General features: G+C 35.2%; 1 pseudogene; it reads right to left on the minus strand.

The window, feature by feature from the left end:
* Window positions 1–1960: 1960 nt before the first annotated feature.
* On the minus strand, window positions 1961–2500 carry LOC149535539 (uracil-DNA glycosylase, mitochondrial pseudogene; annotated as a pseudogene).
* Window positions 2501–6494: the final 3994 nt, after the last annotated feature.

Consider the following 6494-nt stretch of genomic DNA (forward strand, 5'->3'; position numbering starts at 1 on the left):
AATGACTTCAAAAATGCAATATAATCTTGTCAAGCTTGTTTTTTCCACATTCAGGTTTCAAAAAGACTTTATATTTGCATCTAAATTGATTTTAACATTCCATGATGAATTTTGCTCATTTAACTGAGAATGCCCCAAAATTTGCAAAACTGCTTATAACTTGAACCAATGGATTGGTGTGCATAATTTGACCCCAAATTTGTAAAATTTAGATCATCTCGGTTCTAACAGTATACTATATTGCCTATTTCTGATAAAAATCACCCCTATTATGGCTACTTGAAAAAATCAGGTCTAGACTGTGGCAGAGCTTTAAAAATTCAAAAAATCAAAAATTTATATAGTATAAACTATATAAAACTATGAAATTCATTCAAATTTTTCAATTTGAAAACTCATGTGTTGAATAACTTTGAATTTCAATTTTATATTAATTTCCATCTTTGCCCCTTTGCCACTTGTCGACTCCTAATTTTCCCTACAACATTTGAGATATTTTAAATTAATTCATATTTTAATATTAACTAATTTTCTTCATTCCTTCCCTATAGCACCGGAGGCTTTCATTTTTTTTCTCTTACATGCATCCACTCACACTTAATTTTTTGTAACTCTAGAAGCTCCTGCATTTTCCTTTACGTGCACACGCGAGCGAGTTCCCTTTACGCTTTTACGACCTCAACGTAAGACCGAGCCCCCTCAAATTTTGATTTATGCTTTTACATGCACAAATCTCCTTTACGCCTCTATGACCTCAAATGTATCCCTAGAGATGTTTAAAAATTGCTTCCCAAGCCTATGGGGTCTTCAATTCACGTATGGTCGTAATGAAATATTTATCACCCTCCGCTTCTACACTGAGCGTAACACCAGAGAACCTTGAAATTTAGTTTATGTTCATATGCTGGCTTTGAGGTTTGGGTGAGTCAAAATATCTTTGACTTTAGACCCCGCAGGCCCCTCCAAACATGGCCATGGCTTCTAAAAGTTCATGTCCTTAGACACCAAGTGTTCTGAGTGAGAGTGTATTTAAACACTAAAAGTTTACCCACCTGCTACATGTGGGATATATTGTTCTACATTGTTCCTTGCAGCTACCTTCCATCTTGGTGCTTCCCTTTCCTTATTTCGGGTTCGTCTGCTCAACTCATGGGTCTCCCCTGATGCATGAGCAACTTTGCCTTGCACATAGAGATTCCTAAAGATGCTGTGGATTCTTCTTAGCATATTCTTCCCTACCAACTACCTTGCTAAATGCATGTTCATCCAAGGTGGATTTCCATCTTTGACTGTGCTTTATTCTTATCTTAGCACCTCATACTACCCTTGCAAATTTCTCCTTGTACTAGCCTGCTTCTTGCAATCTACACAAGCTTCCTCAACCTCAACTCGTGGGTCTCCCCTAGTTTTGGCTTTTTACGTGGGTTCTTCTCTATGTCTGCTCTTTCGTAGGCTACAACGGGATGCCCCTTTTTTGTGATTTCCATGCGAATATCTCTTGTTAATGCGTGAACTCTTTACAGGAGTTTCATCTTTTCTTCCCAGCCTTTCACTAACAGTTTCCTCTTAATCTGGGCTCTTTGATCAGCATAGGATTATGGGCCTTCTAATGGCTGCTAGCGTGGAGCTTTTTTTTGCATGGATGGTAGTTTTCCTTGAGCTTGGCATGGCATTATTTTTTATGCCTTGGAGACGCCATTGAAAATTGCCCAACATTCTTCCCAATGGACGTGGACTGCCCCTTCTCTTAACGTTGAAAGTCACTGTTCATATGAATGTGCATGCCTCTACCATTGTGTGGATCTCTGTCCTCTTCCTGCATGGGTGTTTTTCGTGTGTGGGTGGCCCCCTCTCTTCATTGCCTACCATCTTTACCCTACTTCTAACTATGACACCTTCATTCTTGTGCGTGTGCTCCTTTCTTGCCGCAAGGTCTTTATGGCTTTAGCTGGCAGCTTCTCTATTTCTTATTGCCTTGTTTATTTGTGTGAGCTTCTTTTAAAAAACATGCATTTTCTTGATGTGCTTACACAGTGAGCATAGTATTGAGCAAAAGAACACCTTGTATAACCCATCTCTCCAAGTTTTCATGTGAAGAGTTGGATCTCTTTAAATATATTTACTAAGCTTGGAGGTATTTCGATACCACTTGGAATAGAGAAGCAAAGCCCCATTGCTTGGCCTGGACCATGGTAAGGATCTTGACCAATAAAGACAACCTTCATTTTGTCAAATAGGCATGAGTTCAGGGCATTGAATACATGATCAAGAGGTGGATAACTAGGAATACTTCCTCTAGATTCCTATGTCACAAATTTTAAAAACTTTTGCATGCACATTTTTTGAAATTCACTTGGAAGTGCATCCAACCAGGACTCTTCAACAATAAGATCTTCTAGCTTTGGAAAATGCATTCCTTTTTTTTCTTGGCATCAACAACTCTCTCTTCAAAAATCTTGTGCATGCACTTGGCTCTCACTAGTAATTTGTTCATTTCCATTCATATAATTTGCTCAAAATTCAATTGTAGTTGAGGATTGGCAGTAGCTTCTTTTGACATTTGGCTACTATTATCTCCAAAAGTGGAGAAGGAAGAAGATTGGAATCCTGCCTCATCTTTGTCTAAAGCATGGTGGATTGAGTCTTTACTAAAAGTGTTTGCTCATACAATGTTTGATGTAGCCCGAAGAGCACATAATATGAATCACTACCATAGAAAATCTTAGCATCCTTTTGTGCTCCGTTGTTTGAACTAGATGGTACATGATTTTGCAAAAGGTTTGGCCATTAAGTGCCCCATCCTTTATCTATAATTCATTATTAAACAATTCACTCCTCATCTTGTTAATCTGGCACAAATTAGTCAGGCCCCAAAGTGGGTCTGGCTAAAAGATTTTCCATTCTCAAACAACTAAATCCTCAAACTAGCCCATTAACCTTTTCAATATTCACTGGAACTGATTTCAAGCATTAATTTATCATTAAAATCTCCTATCATTTACTGCAAACTGTCAAATTTGCGTCAGGAGGTCCTTTGACTAGCCTTGAAAATTGACATGAACAGATAACTTAGCTTTGAAAACTGACACACTGACTCTTTGTTCTGCACTCTTGCACCCTGTCAAATCTCATCTCATGATGAATTCTCAGTCGAAAGATAGTCACTGTCGAAGTTGCCCTCTAAGAAATGCCTGCAATAAAACATGTTAGAAAACAATAAATTGGGTTTAGATTTGGCTTCAAAAATTGGGTAAACTGACACTTGGGAAGACAAAAATTGGGGCATTGGTTCTCTGTCATGAGGAAATTATAAATCTTGGATTAGGGGTCATGATGAATAATTGGACGCATTTGGCGAACATTTAAAGTGAGCTACTTGGATTTGTTGACTATAAAGAATGACAAGAAATCAATTTTTGCAAATGGAAAAAGTGTGCAAATGGATTCGTCATGACTTGAAAATTTGCACACTTGGAGTATTATTATAGGAAAACATAGTGGTACAATCCATTTGATCTCACCTATCACAAATTAGGAGATATGACATCACGAACAGGGGTCCCGACAAATCTGCAAATTTTGATACTAGTAAAAGGATAGAAATCTCTTTTGGAATTGCGTTTGAAAACTGATCAAATGGATTCATTAGGAGCTGACTCTTGAAACATAACAAGTCTTTGACATCTATGATGCAATGCAAAAGAAAATTTCACATTTCTATCAATTGGTCAAAAGTTATGGCACATCAAATAGGGCTTCCCAGAATTATGTGCAATGTGCATCAGCATGAAAAATTTAAATGACCAACTTTGAGGGATTCAAAACCTAGTTAAACAGACTCGAAATGACTCAAAATCTGAAACATAGGCTCTTAGGTATGGACACTAGACACTCTCAAAGAAGCTTGTCAGAAAATGTTTCTGGGTGCGAGATATTCACTTGCAAACATATCCTCCTGTCGTTGTTTGACACTTAGGTGAAAATGTAGATTTGATAATTGCTCAAAACAGGACTTCACGAAATGACTTGGAACGTCAATTTAAATTCATGAAACAAGTGGATAGGCTGAATGGAAGGTGTTAGAAGCATTAAAAACATCTTAGGCCTCAAACTGATAGTCAGGTACATGTGCATCAAAAGCATTTATAATGTTCAATTTTCTCAATAGTGCTCGAAATTTGGGCTACAATTTTGAGCGCCAACATGTACCATGATAGTTACATGATTTGAAAAATAGTAGTTTGATTGAATAACCTTTTGATGAACAAAAGAAGAGTTTTCTGCAAAGTCTACAACTGATAAAATGGTTCCAAGTGGATAGGCTGAATGGAAGGTGTTAGAAGCATTAAACACCTCTTAGGCCTCAAATTGACTGTCGGGTACATGTGCATCAAAAGAATTTATAAGGTTCAATTTTCTCAATAGTGCTCAAAATTTGGGCTAAAATTTTGAGTGCCAACATGTACCATGATAGTTACATGATCTGAAAAATAGTAGTTTGATTGAATAACCTTTTGATGAAGAAAAGAAGAGTTTTCTGCAAAGTCTACAACTGATAAAATGGTTCCAAGTGGAAAGTTATCTCTAAGTGTTTGAAATTGTTGTGCTTGTCACTTTGCAAAAAAAGCATGACAAATATATGGTTGTATCAAACTTTGAAATTTGTCCATAAATGCTCCAACACTCATCTTCTCTTTACATATTCTAATATTTTTGATCCTTTCCAAAATTTAGTTTTATTCCTTACATAATTATAACCCTTGCAAGTTATCATTTTTGTGAAATCAATATCTTCATTTTTCAAAGGAAAAAGAGACAAATTTGAACATATTTCACATATTCCTCTAATGAAATTAATTTAACCAACAAGATCATCTATTTTGTCACATAAAACAGATGAGATGAACTCACTTCCTCTACTAGGAGGGGCATTTTTATAACCAAAAAATTGTTCTACAAATTTTTGATAAAACTAATAGTGGAGATCAAATTTAATATGATAATGACAACAAAAAGTTTCAAACACTTTGTTTATCCTAACGTAATATGGGTTCAATCTTTCAAATAAAGTTTTCCCAATATTTATATTAGGATTTGAACTACAAAATTAGACATACATTTCATGTTGTGTTATGTCCAACCAATATTTTGTATGATGTTCTTAAAGATTAGCTCTAACCCTATGTCTAAGAACATCTCTAGTATTTTATGAAGGGTGAGTATTATCATTCCAAGGTGATATTACCAAAATTTTGATTCTATCATCAATCCTATCACAATGAGGAGCTCTACACATAATTTCCCAATTTCCTTCCAAAGTTCTATAATCCAAAACCATTCTCTTAACATACTTTGATATGGTTTTTTTACTAAAACCAATATGTGATGAAATTAAAGATATTTATCTATTTTAGGGTATACTACTATCAAGAATAGATGTCAACATAACTCTTCTTGTAGTGCTCTTATCTTTACTTCAAGTTGTCTTCCCTATATACCTCAAACCTTTCTTAACATTTTCAATAATATCACTTTGAACGTTACCTCCTATCCAACTAGAGGAAGAAAAAAAAGAAGAGGAAATGAAGAAAGAAAATCCAAAGTCAATAAAAGAAGCTAAGAAGCTTATCCTTCAAAATAGTATTGATGAGATTGAAAATAATAGAAATTATAATACACTTCGAGATAGTTTTTCAAAATTTTCATTCCCAAATAGAAATAAATTGTAAAGGTTGTACTTATAAGCCTAAGAGTGTTCAATCGAATACCATCTATGATAGAGTGATTGTGGGATAGGGAAATAGAAGCAAACCAAACCCACATGAAAGAAATGGGGAATATTAAGATCCACCCCTTTTGATTAGATTTGATTGATATAAGGAGTATCAACGTGAAACCTAATGGACAAAAGAAATGAATAACTTGGATATATTTCCCTCTAACCCCCATCTTAAGAGGATTTAGGTAAAAATATGTAGATAAAGTAATGCTAAAATAGAAAGTACGGGAATAGTAAGGAGAAGATAATACCTTATAGAACATAAACCTAGAAATTTTTTGTTGGATGAAGTAAAACAAAGCTTCTATAACCTGAGATCTAGGCTAAAATTTGCAAGATCGACAGAACGAAGAAATCTTTTAGAGATCTATGAGGGGAAAATATGATCTTTAGAGGTGAAAAGGAATCTTCAGGGATGAGTGCACCTTTGATGATGGAATTAAATTCTGATTTTGATTTTGTAGTTCTATAAAGAGCCAAAAAAAGTATCCAAATCTGGAACCCATTCTCCAATCTGAGAGCTGAAACCTACAAAAAAAAGGGATTGTTTTTTTTTTTTTGGGGTGGAGGGGGGGGTGGTGGTGGTAGTGGTAGTCAAATATGAGTTTAAGAATTAACCTTGAATTGAGATTGAATGATTGCAAGCTGTAGTGATAGATCTAACATGAAAAAATGTAAATATATGAATATACTCTTCAATTTGGAACATCATCAA

This window comes from Cupressus sempervirens, chromosome 10 (genome assembly GCF_028749045.1).
Source record: "Cupressus sempervirens isolate cs-2001-9-10 chromosome 10, ASM2874904v1, whole genome shotgun sequence".
In the NCBI taxonomy this organism is placed as follows: Eukaryota; Viridiplantae; Streptophyta; class Pinopsida; order Cupressales; family Cupressaceae; genus Cupressus; species Cupressus sempervirens.